Raw genomic sequence first — 230 nt, 5'->3', positions numbered from 1 at the left:
GGCAACCATAACAAATAGAAAATGCACCGTGACCCCTCAACTTCCCCCCCCCCCTCCCTCACATCCCCTCCTCTCCCCTCCATTGCAACGGCCACCGCAAAATTTTACGGTCGATCACAATTAGCTGATTGGTTGGCCAGCATCATATCGAAATTCGCGAAAAATTATACCGCTAAAATTCCTTGGGGAGGTTTAGGGGCAAAGGGATGGGGAGAAAGAGAGTGGGAGGA

This window comes from Penaeus monodon, chromosome 21 (assembly GCF_015228065.2).
Source record: "Penaeus monodon isolate SGIC_2016 chromosome 21, NSTDA_Pmon_1, whole genome shotgun sequence".
Classification (NCBI taxonomy): Eukaryota; Metazoa; Arthropoda; class Malacostraca; order Decapoda; family Penaeidae; genus Penaeus; species Penaeus monodon.
The sequence above is the reverse complement of the archived record's forward strand: the minus strand, read 5'-3'. Positions refer to the sequence as shown.